Raw genomic sequence first — 17,707 nt, 5'->3', positions numbered from 1 at the left:
GCCTTTCCGGACGGCAGCTCTTTGCTGGGTTTGTGTCGCTCTCCGACACCTCCCAGGGTTCCTAACTCCACCTGTTGTACAGGAGCATATGTGTGCCCTACCAAGGTGTTTGTCCCTGGGCTGTTGGAGACAGCTGTGACGGAAAGTCAGTGTCGTCCCCGGATTGGTCTTCCGGGGTGTCTCGGGCTGGCATTTGGATGCTCCCTTCAGTGTCTGTGTCCTCCTCATTGCTGGTGTCCACTTGTGGTTGGGGCCAGGAACATGGGACACCAGAATGGCCCGCCATGTTGCCAGGTGATCCTGCAAGACACAAGACACAATGCATTATTGGATTGGGGGTTGGGGTGGTGGTGGTGTTGCGGTGGTGAGGTTGGGGTGGGGTGGGGCTGGTGTTGGGGTGATGAGGAGTGGGGTGTGGTGGGGTGATGGTGGTACGACACATGCCATGTGAAACCGCATGCTGCGGGGTCTAACTTGGTGCCCAATGCTGACCTCCGGCAACGGCCCGGTTTCCAGGCCAACCGACCAGGCCAAGTGCCCGCTGCTCTGCTGCAGTGACAGGCCCCAGATCTGGTGGTCCCCCTCTGGTTTTCTCCCGTTCTCTGCAGTTATGCGCCCCCTTCTCCTGTGGTCAGGGCGGGGGCGGATGGGAGACGGAGAGCGCACAGTGTTAGATAGTCGGATGCGGGCAGCATTGGGGGTGGGCAGCTGGTGGCTTCGAGGTCTGAGCGCCCAGCCATGGTGGCTGGTTGGGTGCTGGCATGTGGTGCAGGGTGGGGAAGCACATACTGCTGGTGGGTAGGGTTAAGTCACCCTCCGGATGGGGGGGGTAAGGGTGTGTGGGATGGGGGTTGATGCCAGGGGCACAGTGCTGCCTATTCACCCTAGCTGCCCTGAGGAGGTCGTACAGCTTCTTTCTGCACTGCTGTCCGGTCCTGGCGGTGGGCCCATGTCACTCACGGCCTCTGCCACCTGCGCCCAGGCCCGGTGTACAGTGGCAGGTAGCAGCCTCCTTCCCACCCCAGGGAACAGGGTGGCTCGCCTCTTCACCACAGCTTCCAGCAAGGTCTCCAGCTCTGCATCCACAAACCGGGGTGCCACTCTTCGTGCTGCCATCTTCTTGTGTGGAATGAGTGTATGTGGGGAGTGGAGTGCTAATGTGCAGCTGCAGCTTGTCAGCCTCTCGAATGTCAATCCTGACCCTGGCGAATCGGACCTATTTTTCATTGGAATCGCTCTAGTTCCACATAGTGCCTTTGCTAGCCCATTAATGGCTCATGAATTGCTCCAGGGCCGGCGCCAATTTAGTTCTCATGGAAGTCAACCGATTCAGTCCCAGAGTCAACACTTCGTTTCTGAAACGTAGAATCCAGCCCCTAGTATTTTGAGGTACTAAGGTGAATCGGTGTTGGGGATTTATTAGGTAATTTTACTCAGATATGTAAAGAAAGAAGAGCAGCCAGCATTGGGGAGATGGTCTTCCTGGTTTCACTGTCTTTTTCACAACCAGGCTTGCGAGTTTGCTGACATTGGTAACAGATGGTGGTTGCTTTAAGATGACATTGGAGAAAAAGATTTGCTTCCAAACAGAAGGTTAGAATTGGAGTTACTTTTTTTCTTGAGAGCTGACTGTAATTGGAGAATCTTTTAAGAAAGATAACTGAAACTAGGTTTATTGTGGGAGGATGTGATTTTCCACTACTGTTTTGTGAAACAGAACCTTATGATCAAAGGGAAATACAGTTACATAGATACATAGAAGATAGGAGCAGGAGGAGGCCTTTTGGCCCTTTGAGCTTGCTCCGTCATTTATCACGATCATGGCTGACCATCCAATTCAATAGCCTAATCCTGCTTAAATATATTCAATGTTTTAGCATCAACTACTTCCTGTGGTAATGAATTCCACAGGCTCACCACTCTTTGAGTGAAGAAATGTCTCCTCAACTCTGTCCGAAATGGTTTACCGTGAATTCTCACTGTAACCCCTGGTTCTGGACACACCCATCATCGGGAAAGCATCTTCCCTGCATCTACCCTGTCTAGTCCTGTTAGAATGTTATAAGTCTCCATGATATCCTCCCTCATTCTTCTGAACTCCAGTGAGAACAATCCTAACCTAGTCAATCTCTCCTCATATGAGTTGAGGCATGGACATGGGTTACATCTCTACCAAAACGAAAGCAAGGGATGGCTCTGGCGCTTTCACTTCCTGCCAGGAGCAAGATCACCTGCAAAGTGTTCTCTGAACTACACGGACAATGATGGAGGTTTGGCTGTTCTCTTAAAATTAATGCATGAAATTTGTATGACTTGTTGAATTCCTCTGAGGTTTGGTCAGGTTTTGATAAATTTAGAAAAAATGGATGTCCCTTCCAGAGAAGAACGCATCATGGGGTTTAAACAACTCCATACAATATTGCAATGATTCCACTTGGAAATTCCTAAATCAGTACTTGCTTTTAAATTATTGGACTGTACTGGCAGTTAGAGAGGTAAAATGCTTCACTTGTGAGATGTGGGAGATCCGTGAAGCTTCCAGCGTTCCAGCCAACTACATCTGCAGGAAGTGCACCCAAGTGCAGCTCCTCACAGATTGCATGGATCGGTTGGAGCAGCAGTTGGATGCACTTAGGAGCAAGCAGGTGGTGGAAAGAGTCATAGTTAGGAGTTTTAGAGACATGGTTACACGCAAGGTGCAAGCAGATAGATGGGTGATTGCTAGAAGGGACAGGCAGTTAGTGCAGGAATCCCCTATGCCTGTCTCCCTCTCTAACAAGTATACCATTTTGGATATTGTTGGCCTATCAGGGGAAAACAGCAGCAGCCAGACCAGTGGCACCATGGCTGGCTCTGTTGTTAAGCAGTGACAGACAAAGCGCAGAAGAGCAATAGTTATAAGGGACTCGATAGTCAGAGGCACAGATAAACACTTCTGTGGACGTGAAAGAGATTCCAGGATGGTATGTTGCCTCCCTGATGCCAGGGTCCAGGATGTCTCTGTACAGGGAGGGGACATTCTGAAGGGGGAGAGTGAACAGCCAGAGATTGTGGTACATATTGGTACTAACGGCATAGGCAGGAAGAGTGACGAGGTCCTGCAGCAGGAATTCAGAGAGTTAGATAGAAAGTTAAAAAACAGGACCTCAAGGGTTGTAATCTCAGGATTACTCCCCCTGCTATGTGCTAGTGAGGCTAGAAATAGGAGGATAGTGCAGCTAAATATGTGGCTAAACAGCTGGTGTAGGAGGGAGGGTTTCAGATATCTGAACCATTAGGATCTCTTCTGGGGCAGGTAGGACCTGTACACAAAGGATGGGTTGCATCTAAATTCGAGGAGCATAAATATCCCGGCCGCGAGGTTTGCTAGTGTCACACGTGAGGGTTTAAACTAGTGTGACGGGGTATGGGAACTGGAGCAATAGGTCAGAGGGTGAAATAACTGCAGGGGAACTAGAGAATTTTTCAGAGAATTTACAGTACAGAAGGAGGCCATTTGGCCCATTAAGTCTGCCCCACCCCCGGAAAGAGTACCCCACACAAGCCCACACCTCCACTCCATCCCTGTAACCCAGGAACCCGACCTAACCTTTTGGACACTAAGGGGCAATTTAGCATGGCCAATCCACCTAACCTGCACATCTTTGGACTGTGGAAGGAAACCGGAGCACCCGGAGGAAACCCACGTCAACACGGGGAGAAAGTGCAAACTCCACACAGATAGTTACCCAAGGCCGGAATTGAACCCGGGACCCTGGAGCTGTGCGGCAGCAGTGCTAACAACTGTGCCACTTTGCTGCCCGAATAGGGCCAGTACGACTCAGAGGTAGAGCAGGCAGGTGTTGTTGAACACAGCAGGTCTGGTTGTATGAAGTGTATTTGTTTCAATGCGAGAAGTATAACAGGTAAGGCAGATTAATTTAGAGCTTGGATTAATACTTGGAACTACAGTGCTTTTGCCATTACGGAGACTTGGTTGAGGGAGGGACAGAATTGGCTGTTACTTGTTCCAGGATTTAGATGTTTCAGGCGGGATAGAGGGGGATGTAAAAGGGATGGGGGAGTTGCTGTACTGGTTAAGGAGAATATCACAGCTGTACTGCGGGAGGACACATGCAGTGAGGCTATATGGGTAGAGTTCAAGAATAGGAAGGGTACAGTCACAATGTTGAGGGTTTACTACATGCCTCCCAACAGCCAGCGGGAGATAGAGGAGCAGATAGGTAGACAGATTTTGGAAAGGTGCAAAAGCAACAGGGTTATTGTGGTGGGTGATTTTAACTTTCCCTATGTTGACTTGGACTCACTCACTGCTAGGGGCTTGGATGGGGCAGAGTTTGTAAAGAGCATCCAGGAGGGCTTCTTGAAACAATATGTAGATAGTCCATATAAAAGCAAATTATTGCAGATGCTGGAATCTGAAACTAAAGAATTTCCAGCATTTTCTGTTTCGAAGTGAATAATCCACGTAGGGAAGGGGCCATACTGGACCTGGTACTGGGGAATGAGCCCAGCCAGGTGATCAAAGTTTCAGTAGGGGAGCAGTTCGGGAACAGTGACCATAATTCAGTAAGTTTTAAGGTACAGTTGGATAAAGATAAGAGTAGTCCTCGGGTGAAGGTGCTAAATTGGAGGAAGGCTAATTATATCAATATTAGGCAGGAACTGAAGAATCCAAATTGGGGGCGGTGGTTTGATTATAAATTAACATCTGGCATCTAGGAAGTTTTCAAATGTCAGTTGATAGGAATTCAGGACCGGCATGTTCCTGTGAGGAAGAAGGATAAGTATGGCGACTTCCGGGTGCGGCGATGACCAGCTGAGTCGCACGTTTCGGCAGCTCCCTGTGAAACGGACTTTTGGGCTCTTGATAGGAGCCCCAACGGCAATTTTAACGGCTGAAAACACCGTGCGGTAAACCAGAAGGGTGTTCCCCCTGGACACTGATGGAAAAAGGAGAGGAAAGTGGCCGGATTGCAGCGGATCCTTTGGAACAACGGCAAGGAAGGCAAGCAGAAACCAAGATGGCGTCGGAAGGTGGCAGTTTCATATGGGGCCCTGAACAACAAGAGTTTTTGAAATGCTGCGTGGAGGAGATAAAAAAGGAAATGAAGAAAGAGTTGTTGGCCCCGATACTACAGGCGATTGAAGGGCTGAAAGAGGAACAAAAGACCCAGGAGCAGGAGCTTCGGGTCGTGAAGGCGAAAGCAGCAGAGAATGAAAACGACATACAGGGCCTGGTGGTGAAGTCGGAGATACAGGAGGCACACCAGAAACGATATGTGGAGAGGTTGGAGGCACTGGAAAATAACGCAAGGAGGAACAACTTGAGGATTCTTGGCCTTCCTGAAGGTGTGGAGGGGGCGGACGTCGGGGCATATGTGAGCACGATGCTGCACTCGTTAATGGGAGTGGAGGCCCCGACGGGTCCGTTGGAGGTGGAGGGAGCATACCGAGTTATGGTGCGAGGACCGAGAGCAGGAGAAGCTCCCAGAGCCATAGTGGTGAGATTTCTCCGTTTTAAGGATAGAGAAATGGTCCTTAGATGGGCGAAGAAAACTCGGTGTAGTAAATGGGAGAACGCGGTGATCCGCGTCTATCAAGATTGGAGTGCGGAGGTGGCGAGAAGGAGGGCGAGCTTTAATCGGGCCAAAGCGGTACTTCACAAAAAAAAGATAAAGTTTGGAATGCTGCAACCGGCAAGACTGTGGGTCACATATCAAGGGAGGCACCACTACTTTGAGACGGCGGATGAAGCGTGGACTTTTATTGTAGAAGAAAAATTGGAATGATTGGACTACGAAAATGAACGTTTGGACAAAGTGGTGGGACGAGTGGGGGGGGGGGGCGAAGAGGGATTGTATGATTAATCCTGCGGTATGGTAACTTTTCTTTCTCCCACAGGTGGTGAGGGGGGGAGGTGGGGAGGGAGAGGAGATGGGGCGTTGGCCATGGGAGGCGGGGCCGAGGGAGAGGCGCGGGCTTGGTTCCCGCGCTATGATAATTATGGCGGGAATAGAGAAGCAGGAAGGAGGGGGCGCCGCACGGGGCGAGCCGTGATCACGGGGGGAAGCCGAGGTCAGCCAGAGTTTGCTGACTTCTGGGAGCAACATGGGGGGAGTAATTACGCTAGCGGGGGGTCTAGCGGGGGGGGGGAGGGGGGAATTACTGGGTTGCTGCTGCTGGGGAAAGGGGGGAGTGGGTGCGGGAAAGGATGGGCGGGGGGGCACCGTCTGGGAGAAATACAGCCGCGTGGGAACTGGGCGAGAAGCTGGAAAAAGATGATGGCTAACCGGCAAGGGGGGGGGGGTGGGAAGCCCCCCAACTCGGCTGATCACGTGGAACGTGAGGGGGCTTAACGGGCCGATAAAGAGGGCACGAGTACTCGCACACCTTAAGAAACTTAAAGCAGATGTCATGTTACAGGAAACGCACCTGAAACTGATAGATCAGGTTAGGTTGCGCAAAGGATGGGTAGGGCAGGTGTTCCATTCGGGGCTGGATGCGAAAAACAGGGGGGTGGCTATATTAGTGGGGAAGCGGGTAATGTTCGAGGCAAAGACTATAGTGGCGGATAACGGGGGCAGATACGTGATGGTGAGTGGCAAATTACAGGGAGAGATGGTGGTGTTGGTAAACGTGTATGCCCGAATTGGGACGATGCCAATTTTATGAGGCGAATGCTAGGACGCATCCCAGACCTAGAGACCGGAAAGCTGATAATGGGGGGAGACTTTAACACGGTGTTGGAACCAAGGCTGGATAGGTCGAAGTCCAGGACTGGTAGGAGGCCGGCAGCAGCCAAGGTGCTTAAGGATTTTATGGAGCAGATGGGAGGGGTGGACCCGTGGAGATTCAGTAGACCTAGGAGTAAGGAGTTCTCGTTTTTCTCCTATGTCCATAAAGTCTATTCACGCATAGACTTTTTTGTGTTGGGTAGGGCATTGATCCCGAGGGTGAGGGGAACGGAATATACGGCTATAGCCATTTCGGATCATGCCCCACACTGGGTAGACTTGGAGATAGGGGAGGAAACAAGAGGGCGTCCACCCTGGAGAATGGATATGGGACTAATGGCGGATGAGGGGGTGTGCTTAAGGGTGAGGGGATGCATTGAAAAGTACTTGGAACTCAATGACAATGGGGAGGTTCAGGTGGGAGTGGTCTGGGAGGCGTTGAAGGCGGTGGTTAGGGGGGAGCTGATATCAATAAGGACACATAAAGGGAAGCAGGAGAGTAAGGAACGGGAGCGGTTGTTGCAAGAACTTTTGAGGGTGGACAGACAGTATGCGGAAGCACCGGAGGAGGGACTGTATAGGGAAAGGCAAAGGCTGCATGTGGAATTTGACTTGCTGACCACAGGCACTGCAGAGGCACAATGGAGGAAGGCGCAGGGTGTACAGTATGAATATGGAGAGAAGGCGAGCAGATTGCTGGCACACCAATTGAGGAAAAGGGGAGCAGCGAGGGAAATAGGGGGGGTGAGAGACGAAGATGGAGAGACGGAGCGGGGAGCGGAGAGAGTGAATGAAGTGTTTAAGACATTTTATAAAAAATTGTATGAAGCTCAACCCCCGGATGGGAGGGAGAGAATGATGGAGTTTTTGGATCGGCTGGAAATTCCCAAGGTGGAAGAGCAGGAAAGGATGGGATTGGGAGCACAGATCACGGTAGAAGAAGTGGTGAAAGGAATTAGGAACATGCAGACGGGAAAGGCCCCGGGACCGGACGGATTCCCAGTTGAATTTTACAGAAAATATTTGGACTTGCTCGCCCCGCTACTGACGAGGACCTTCAACGAGGCAAAGGAAAGGGGACAACTGCCCCCGACTATGTCAGAAGCAACGATATCGCTTCTTTTAAAGAAGGAAAAGGATCCGCTACAATGCGGGTCCTACAGACCAATCTCCCTCCTCAATGTAGATGCCAAGGTCTTGGCCAAGGTAATGGCAATGAGAATAGAGGAATGTGTCCCGGGGGTGGTTCATGAGGACCAAACTGGGTTTGTGAAGGGGAGACAGCTGAACACGAACATACGGAGGTTGTTAGGGGTAATGATGATGGCCCCACCAGAGGGTGAAACGGAGATAGTAGTGGCGATGGATGCCGAGAAAGCATTTGATAGAGTGGAGTGGGATTATCTGTGGGAGGTGTTGAGGAGATTTGGGTTCGGAGAGGGGTATGTTAGATGGGTGCAGCTGTTGTATAGGGCCCCAGTGGCGAGTGTGGTCACGAATGGACGGGGATCGGCATATTTTCGGCTCCATAGAGGGACAAGGCAGGGATGTCCTCTGTCCCCATTACTGTTTGCACTGGCGATTGAGCCCCTGGCGATAGCGCTGAGAGGTTCCAAGGGATGGAGGGGAATACTTAGGGGAGGAGAAGAACACCGGGTATCTTTATATGCGGATGATCTGCTACTATATGTGGCGGATCCAGCGGAGGGGATGCCAGAAATAATGCGGATACTTGGGGAGTTTGGGGATTTTTCAGGGTATAAATTGAATATGGGAAAGAGTGAGCTGTTTGTGGTGCATCCAGGGGAGCAGAGTAGAGAAATAGAAGACCTACCGTTGAGGAAGGTAACAAGAGACTTTCGTTACCTGGGGATCCAGATAGCTAAGAATTGGGGCACATTGCACAGGCTAAATTTGACGCGGTTGGTGGAACAGATGGAGGAAGATTTCAAGAGATGGGACATGGTAGCATTGTCAATGGCAGGGAGGGTGCAGGCAGTTAAGATGGTGGTCCTCCCGAGATTCCTTTTTGTGTTTCAGTGTCTCCCGGTGGTGATCACGAAGGCTTTTTTCAAAAGGATAGAAAAGAGTATTATGGGTTTTGTTTGGGCCGGGAAGACTCCGAGAGTGAGGAAGGGATTCTTACAGCGTAGTAGGGATAGGGGGGGGCTGGCACTACCGAGCCTAAGTGAGTATTATTGGGCCGCTAATATTTCAATGGTGAGTAAGTGGATGGGAGAGGAGGAAGGAGCGGCGTGGAAGAGATTAGAGAGGGCGTCCTGTAGGAGGACCAGCCTGCAGGCTATGGTGACAGCCCCATTGCCGTTCTCACCAAGGAACTATACCACGAGTCCGGTGGTGGTAGCTACACTGAAGATTTGGGGACAGTGGAGACGACATAGGGGAAAGACCGGAGCACTGGGGGGGTCCCCGATAAGAAACAACCATAGGTTTGCCCCGGGGGGAATGGATGGGGGATATGGAATGTGGCAAAGAGCAGGTATAACGCAATTGAAAGATCTATTTGTGGATGGGAAGTTTGCGAGTCTGGGAGCGCTGACCGAGAAATATGGGTTGCCCCAAGGGAATGCATTCAGGTACATGCAATTGAGGGCTTTTGCGAGGCAGCAGGTGAGGGAATTCCCGCAGCTCCCGACACAAGAGGTGCAGGACAGAGTCATCTCAAAGAAATGGGTGGGGGACGGTAAGGTGTCGGATATATATAGGGAAATGAGAGACGAAGGGGAGACTATGATGGACGAACTAAAAGGGAAATGGGAAGAAGAGCTAGGGGAGGAGATTGAGGAGGGGATGTGGGCAGATGCCCTAAACAGGGTAAACTCGTCGTCCTCGTGCGCCAGGCTAAGCCTGATTCAGTTTAAGGTATTACACAGGGCACATATGACTGGAACACGGCTCAGTAAATTTTTTGGGGTGGAGGATAGGTGTGCGAGGTGCTCGAGAAGCCCAGCGAATCATACCCATATGTTTTGGTCATGCCCGGCACTACAGGGGTTTTGGATGGGGGTGACAAAGGTGCTTTCAAAAGTAGTAGGAGTCCGGGTCGAACCAAGCTGGGGGTTGGCTATATTTGGGGTTGCACAAGAGCCGGGAGTGCAGGAGGCGAAAGAGGCCGATGTTTTGGCCTTTGCGTCCCTAGTAGCCCGGCGCAGAATATTGCTAATGTGGAAAGAAGCCAAGCCCCCGGGGGTGGAGACCTGGATAAATGATATGGCGGGGTTCATAAAGTTAGAGCGGATTAAGTTCGTCCTAAGGGGGTCGGCTCAAGGGTTTACTAGGCGGTGGCAACCGTTCGTCGAATATCTTGCGGAAAGATAGATAGGGGAGAACAAAGAAGGCAGCAGCAGCGGCCCAGGACTTGGGGGGGGGGGGGGGGGGATGGGGGGGGGGGGGTGGCCTGAGACAAGGCAGTTGCCAATTAGGGCTAGTTTTTTTTTTTTTTTTTTTTTGTTATTTAATATTTATTTATTTGTTGTTGTTTTTGTTTAAATTTAAAAAAGGTCATTATTATCTGTATTGTTACAATGTTGTGTAAAGGATGCACAATGTACTGTGTTGGTTGACCAAAAATTTTCAATAAAATATTATTTAAAAAAAAAAAAGGATAAGTATGGCAAGTGTTGGGAACCTTGAGGGACATTGTGAGCCTAGTCCAAAAGGAAAAGGAAGCATATGTAAGGGATAGAAGGCTGGGAACAAACAAAGCCCATGAGGAATATGCGGAAAGTAGGAAGGAATTATACAAAGTGTCAGGCGAGCTAAAAGGGATCACGAAAAATCTTGGCAAACAGGATTAAGGAAAATCCCAAGGCTCTTTATATGTATATAAAGAGCAAGAGTGCGACCAGGAAAAGGGTTGGCCCACTCAAGGACAGGGGAGGAATTGGGCGAGGTACTGAATGAGTACTTTGCATCAGTATTCACCAAAGAGATGGACTTGGTGGATATTGAGTGTGTGTCGATAGTCCAGGTCAATTTGAGGTCAAAAAGGAGGTGTTGGGCATCTTGAAAAACATTAAGGTGGATAAGTCCCAGGCCTGATGGGATCTACCCCAGAATACTGAGGGAGGCAAGGGAGGAAATTGCTGGGGCTTTGACAGAAACTTTTCAGAGAAATCATAGAAATTACAGTGGAGAAGGAGGCCATTCGGCCCATCGAGTCTGGACTGGCCCTAGGAAAGAGTACCCTACCTAAGCCCACACCTCCACCCCATTCTCACAATCCCACCTAAACTTTTTGGACACTAAGGGCAACTTAGCATGGCCAATCCACCTAACCTGCACACCATTGGACTGTGGGAGGAAACTGGAGCACCCGGAGGTTGGTTAAACTCGGTTTATTCTTACTGGAATGACGGAGGCTGGGAAGGGGGGAGGCGGCGACCTGATAAAAATCTACAAAATTATGAGGGGCATGGACAGAGTGGATAGTCAGATGCTTTTTCCCAAGGTGGAAGAGTCAATTACTAGGGGACATAGGTTTAAGGTGCGTGGGGCAAGATTTAGAGGAGATGTATGAGGCAAGATTTTTACACAGAGGGTAGTGGGTGCCTGGAACTCGCTGCCGGAGGAGGTGGTGGAAGCAGGGACGATAGTACATTTAAGGGGCATCTTGACAAATACATGAATAGGATGGGAATAGAGGGATACGGACCCCGGAAGTATAGAAGGTTTTCGGTAAGATGGGCAGCATGGTGGGAACAAGCTTGAGGGCCTGTTCCTGTATTGTATTTTTCTTTGTTCTTTGTTATCAAACACAGATAGGCTCTTGGTTTTAATTGGAGATAGATTTGTCATGACTTCGTTCACCACTGGTGAAGATGGGGGCTCACAGGCAGCGGGAGACTGCTGGCGGCATAGACTATCAGGACTCCTGGGTGATGCTGAAAAGTTTATTCATATGGCGCCAGCAATAGAGCCCAGCACTGAATCCAGCTGGAGGTTTTGATCCTCCTTAAAGGGATCCAGTAGTGGCTTATGGTTGGTGATAATAAAAAAGTGTCGTCCACAGACATATTGGTGGAATATTTTTACAATCAATATCGTGGGGGGCAATATAACACAGTGGTTAGCACAGTTGCTTCACAGGTCCCAGGTTCGATTCCCGCTTCGGTCACTGTCTGTGCAGAGTCTGCACGTTCACCCCGTGTCTGCACGGGTTTCCTCCGGGTGCTCCGTTTCCTCCCACAGGCCAAAGATGTGCAGGTTAGGTGGATTGGTGAATTGGCCATGCTAAATTGCCCTTAGTGTCCAAAAGGGTTGGGTGGGGTTACAGGGATAAGGAGGAAGTGTGGGCTTAGGTAGGGTGCTCTTTCCAAGGGCAGGTGCAGGCTCGATGGGCCGAATGGCCTCCTTCAGCACTGTAAATTCTATGGGTTTATGATCACAGCCAAGCCTTCTTTTTCAATCTGGGCGTAGCGCCATCTGCTTGGGTTCTGGACGCAAAATCAAAATCAATGCTGTACAGAGAGCCATCAGAGGTGAGAACGAGCGGCCGGGATGGATCATAGTGGTCCAGCAGGTGGAAGGATGACAACCGCCTCCTCACTCCTGCGATGCTTCCTCTTGTGGAGCTCCCCACGCCCACTTCCTGTTCTTTCTCAACAAAGTTTGGAATTAAATTTCCGTAATAACTTACGAGTCCCAGAAATTTTGTGGCATTTTGTGGAGTCGGGGCCCCTTTTATGGCTTGAACCTTCTCCTCCAAAGGGTGCAAGCTGCCTTTATCCACCCGATAACCTATGTATGTCACAGCCTTTGCTTGGAAGATTTGCCTGTCTCCAGTGTGGATGCCTACTTGGGAAAAGTGTCTGAGGATCTCTTCTAGATTGTCCATGTGCTCTTTTTCAGTGAACCCCGTGATGAGTATATCGTCTAAATAAACTGCTACTTTGTGCCACTTTGGGTAGTCCCTGGAGGATGTAGAATAATAGAATCATAAAATTTACAGTGCAGAAGGAGGCCATTCGGCCCATCGAGTCTACACCCTACTGAAGCCCACGTATCTCCCCTATCCCCGTAACCCAGTAACCCCCACTTACTATGTTTTGGACACTAAGGGCAATTTAGCATGGCCAATCCACCTAACCTCCACACCTTTGGACTGTGGAAGGAAACCGGAGCAACCGGAGGAAACCCACGCAGACACGGGTAGAACGTGCAGACTCCACACAGACAGTGACCCAGCCGGGAATCAAACCTGGGACCCTGGAGCTGTGAAGCAACTGTGCTAACCACTCTGCTACCGTGCCGCCCTACTATGCTAACGTGCTGCCCTTCATCCTTCGAAAAATTGTGCAGGCCGAAGGAAAGGCACGTGTATGCAAACAACCCCCTGTGGGTATTTATAATCGCACATTTCCGCGATGTGGTGTCCAATTCTAACTGAAAATATGTGTGGCTCATATCCAGTTTGGTGAATGACCATCCCCCAGCCAGTTTATTGTTAGTATGATGCCCAAACTCTCCAGGTGCTGCAAGTCAACATCCACCTTTGTGAGCAAGGTATATGGGATTGGTTGTGCCCTGAACTACCTGGGATGGGCCTCTGGGTCCACGCAAATAAATACCTTTGCTCCTTTAATCTTGCCCTGACCCTCCTGGAATACCTCCGGATACTTTCCAAGGACTCATACAGGTTCCTGGTGCCCATCCGGAAAATCTGCTACCAATCGAAGTGGAATACTCGCAGCCAAACACGACCCAACAGGTTAGGACTCGGCCCTTGCACCACAACCAAACGTAGCCTGACTATTTGTTGCTATTGGGTCACCGGGGTCAAGGTGGTTCCAATGATGCGTAACGGTTTCCCAGTATACGTCGCCAATCTGGCCTTGGTGTTGTGAAGGTTGAATGTCAATATTTCCATGCAAAGCTGGCGGGAGTTCTGCTGACCGGTGATGGAGTCGGCAGCCCTTGTGTCTATCTCCATCACAAGGGGGCGTCCATTTACCTGTAGTTTAACTTGAATCACTTTTGGGGTGGTGATGCAGTTCAGTTGCATCATGGTTTCCTCCTCAGGTGGGGCCACGTGCAAGGCCCTAGCTCGAGGTGACTGCATTGTCTGTCCAGCGCAACGTGCTCTTTGCCGATTCTAGTGGCCTTGGTTGCTGCGTGTTCTATGCCCACAGGCCTGGCAAGTTGCTGGAACTCCCCCTCGTCCTCAGGGAAGGTGTCCCGCTGATCCATGCTGGCCCCTCAACATTGAGCCCGGATGTCATCTTATACCCTTGGTTGTCATTTTGAAAGTGACCTGACCATTCAAACATTGCCTGGGGTGCCGCTGGAGTCCGGTATGCCCTGGGACGCCACGCCCCTAGTTTCCACTAGAGAGGTTGAGCAACACTATGGAGACTGTAGTTCATGGATTCTTGGAGTTCAAGAACCCCTTTTTCCGCGTTTTCTCAGGAGAGTGGTAGCTCAATGGCCCTTTTTTAATCCAGCACGCTCTGCCAACAGCTTCCTCTATGTGGTCAATTTATTAATTCCACACACCGGGCAATCCCTAAGCATCTACGGGAGGAATGGCCCAAACTTGCAATGCTCAGCCAGCCGTCAGGGTGGCGTCAAGAAATCTGTAACTGACCCCCCCGGAGTCCAAACAGCCGTGTTGAACCATTGCCATTGCATGTTTACCGACGGTTTCAGGTCAAAATGGTTAGAAACCAGTGCTATTAATTCAGTAGACGGTTTTGAATCTGGAGCAGCTGGGTACATGAGGCTTTGTATAATGCCGAAGATTGGGGCCCCACAGGCAATCAAGAGGAGTACCTTCTGTTGGTCCTCTCCGGTGATGTCGTTGGTCTGGAAAAAGTTCCTTATCCGCTCTGCGTCCTGAGCTCAATCTTCCTGGCTTGTGTCGAAGGCTTTCAGTTTCTCAAAAAGTGGCATATTGAAAAGTCAGTTCCACATGTTGGTGTAAGGCAACCTTCCAGAGCCTCTGGGACGTCCAGAGTTGGAGGTACAATTTATTTTACCGCTTCGCCGTTATTGAGAGCAAGGTAGCCGAGCAGTAAAGTGAACGGTTGTTTAATCAAGGTCACAAAATGTCTGTCTATGGTAGTGAACTATTTACACTGTGCAGTCCCGTTGGGACAATAAACGCGACGGTCCTTGTCCGGGCTGGCCTTTACACTATGTTCTTAAGAGCCTCAGCTGAGCATGACTCCGCCCACTAGCGGGAGTCCCATGAGGAGATCAATCAGGGTATCCCCGTGGGCCTTGTGGGGGTTATTACAGTCTGTCAATGGTAATTAAGTAATTATTGATAAGATAATGGAAAAATGGATAGGCAGGGGCTCAGCGCACCAGCTAAGTTCTTAATGAACCATGGGGGAGAATTTGCCAATGATGAATTCAGGAGTATATGTGAAAATGTCAACATCCTTTTCGCAATGGGATAAGCGAGAGAAATCATGATTGATGAAATGCTCTGAAATATTTTAGCTGACCATCCCAATTTTAAATTGGCAACTGTTCTAGCGTGGGGCAGTACAAGCAAAAAAACACGCTCCAGTCCCAATCAATTAGTTTATGGCAGGAGTCCAAAAATACCTGTAATAATGTGGGACCATCCCCCAGATTTGGTGGCGACTCCCATTAGTTCCAATTCTGCAGAACATTTGAACACAATGCATGCAGAGAGGCAAGCATTTATTAATGCAGAGGTTTCAGAAAAAATCAAGCGAGCTTTGAGGTATTGAATCACAGCATCAGAAATGGATTTAAGCCTGGAGACACGTGTGTTTTAAAAGAGACGTGCAGAAGGAATGGACCAGCCCACGAAAAATGATAGACACTGATGACAAAACACTGAAATGTAAACTAAAGCTGCACCAGGTTAGCTTCCAAAGGTCATGGTGCAATAAGAACTAGAACGCCAGTCTTGACTTCTTCAATTTCAAGTTGTGCCCAACAATCACCTGTCCATCAAGAAAGCACCTTTGTATATACATATGTCAAACAATAAGTGTGGTCTATTAAACAATTCTAACTTAAGCACTGGGGAACAATGGGCGTGATTCTCCATTTGAGAGACTTTTGTTCTCCCGCCGGTGGAGAATTGCCACCGATTTACGTTCCCAGCAATTCAGTATCCCTCACCATGCAACTTTATGCATGGCGAGGAATAGGAGGGATCCTTGAGAGAATTGCACTATCGGGCTGCCATTTTGAGCGAGCCTGCCATCAACCCCCTCACCACAACTCAGCCCCCTCCCCACACTGTAAAGCAGCCCACCTGTGGGGGTCCCTTTAGTTAGGGGATCCCTGTTGGGCCTCCCTATTAGGGGGTCTCTGGGGTGTCCCTCTATTTAGGGTGTCTCTGTGGGGGGCCCCTTTAGATAGCATGTCTTTGGGAGGGTCTCCCTATTAAGGAGGTTCCTGGGGGTCTCCCATTTTAGGGAGTCTCGGGGGGGGGTTTGGCGGTGGTGGTGGGGTGGTCTGGTAGGGGAGGGGTGGGCAGGTAGTGCATTGTGAGGGGGGATGTTCTTTGGGTGGGACCACCACATAAGGTACACATTTGGTGATACCCGTCGTGAGCCATGCCCACATGATGCCAGGCCCAGAGGATGGGAGAATCTCGCGGGCCCGAAGAATCTGGTGCTGGGCCCTCTAAGTGGATGCAAATGGATTCTCTGGCCGATCGCGATCCACGTTGCCGCCGTTGTGGGGTGAAGTATCCTGCCCACTAACTCATTCCTAATACACCACGTACTTCGCACACACATGTGCCAGACCTGTACGAACAACAGATTTTGGCAGGTAACGGACTAACTGAAATTACACTAAGTGATAAGTGAAGATCAGGATATGGCCATTTATCACAAAGATCAACTTTATGGCAGGAATCTAAACGTTGGAACTAGCGTAGCATATATGTCAGTAGGGGCCAATAAGTGAAGGGAAGCCACCATAGTAAGAAGGGCAGGAAAAGCCATAGGGAAATACAAAAACTAACTGAATGTACAAGACAAGGGGAAGAATATCAGATCTGTGGATTAGCAGAACGAAATAAAAATGTAGAAAGCCAGGAAACGTAATTAGGAAAAACCTAATGGTGATCACAGCCCAAGGAAAAGATTAAGAACTTGTGCAAGGGAGTTTTGTCATAGGAGGGATAGGCCATGTAGTAATAGTCTCGATAGGGACAGGTCTAGTAGGGTACATAGTATTACAAGAGGAACAAGGATTAGAGATAGAGTGAGTAGTGACACAAGAAGTAGGAGCCCCTACGATAGAGAAGTTGGATGGTAGATTGGTAAAGGAGTCAAAGCATAAAGAATTTGACAATTGGAGAGAGTTTGGTGTTTTACACGGAGGTGCCAGACAAAGGGCAGCCAGTGTTGTCCAAAAATTTGATCTGTACGAAAAAAGTACTTCCTGATGATACGTACAAAGCTCAAGCCAGATTCGTAGCTCGAGGATTTGAGGAAGAACTGGGCAATCAGAAAGTTAGAGTGGACTCCCCAATAGCAGGAAAAGGAATGTTGAAGATTTTCCAAGCACTTTTAACGACATATTCATGGGAATGCAAATCCATTGATGTCACGGCTACATTTTTGCAAGGGGAACAATTTCAAAGAGAAGTATTCTTAAAGCTTCCATAAGAAGATGGAAAAATTGAGGAGAAATGGAGGCTAAATAAGTGTGTTTACAGGCTAACCAATACATATATTATGACATTTTTCAGTTAGGGACATCCTACTCAAAGCTGTTTGTCTTCAGCTAAAGGTAGATCCAGCAATGTTTTATTGGTACTTTGAAGGAAAACTAACAGGCATTTTCCCAATGCACATAAATAATTTCCTGTGGGGTGAACTGCAACATTTGAGAAACTTGTGATAAATAAAATTAGAGTTCAAAATTGGAAGTCGGGCACCTGGAGTTTTTATGCACATCGGGTTGGATATTCGGCAATCTAAGGCCGGAATTCTCTGGCCAATGGGATG

This window comes from Scyliorhinus torazame, chromosome 11 (assembly GCF_047496885.1).
Source record: "Scyliorhinus torazame isolate Kashiwa2021f chromosome 11, sScyTor2.1, whole genome shotgun sequence".
NCBI classification, from domain to species: domain Eukaryota; kingdom Metazoa; phylum Chordata; class Chondrichthyes; order Carcharhiniformes; family Scyliorhinidae; genus Scyliorhinus; species Scyliorhinus torazame.
The sequence above is the reverse complement of the archived record's forward strand: the minus strand, read 5'-3'. Positions refer to the sequence as shown.